The sequence below is a fragment of the Symsagittifera roscoffensis genome, chromosome 6 (genome assembly GCF_963678635.1).
Source record: "Symsagittifera roscoffensis chromosome 6, txSymRosc1.1, whole genome shotgun sequence".
In the NCBI taxonomy this organism is placed as follows: domain Eukaryota; kingdom Metazoa; phylum Xenacoelomorpha; order Acoela; family Convolutidae; genus Symsagittifera; species Symsagittifera roscoffensis.
Window position 1 is genome coordinate 22,974,059 of NC_087067.1, and position 567 is coordinate 22,974,625.

The window sequence follows — 567 nt, forward strand, 5'->3', positions numbered from 1 at the left end:
GTTTGGGACAAAATGGAGGTCAAATTTATTCCGGATCAACCATACAATCTCTCCCCCCCTTTAGTTGTTCGTATTCACACCGCCGAAAATTAAAAACCTATTCACAACGCCAAAAAATAAGAAACTACTCACAATGCCGAAAATTAAAAAGCTCAAAATTGTTTCCTGAAAAATCCATATTTTCTCTCTTCGAAATCCTATTGGGGGGACTTTGCGGTTAATTCTTTTATTGCTTCCAATATTTATTGGGACGGCCTTGCTAGTATTTGTGGAAAGTTCAGATGCTAATACATTTTTGTCGTCTAAATGTCTTGTCGCCTTAATTATCCTGTCGCCTCATTTGCCTAGCTACAGTTATACCCGCCTCGAATAATCTGTGATAGATGTATAGAACGGCCTCAGAAGAGAACTAACCATTTCTGAGAAATGCATTCAAGAAGTAAAAACGCATACAAAGAAATTTATGACACGTTTGAAGCTAATTTAGGAAAGACCATTTTCACCTGTTCATTGTTAGGAAAGACCATTTTCACCTGTTCATTGTTATAAATGCGACCGTGTTTTTTT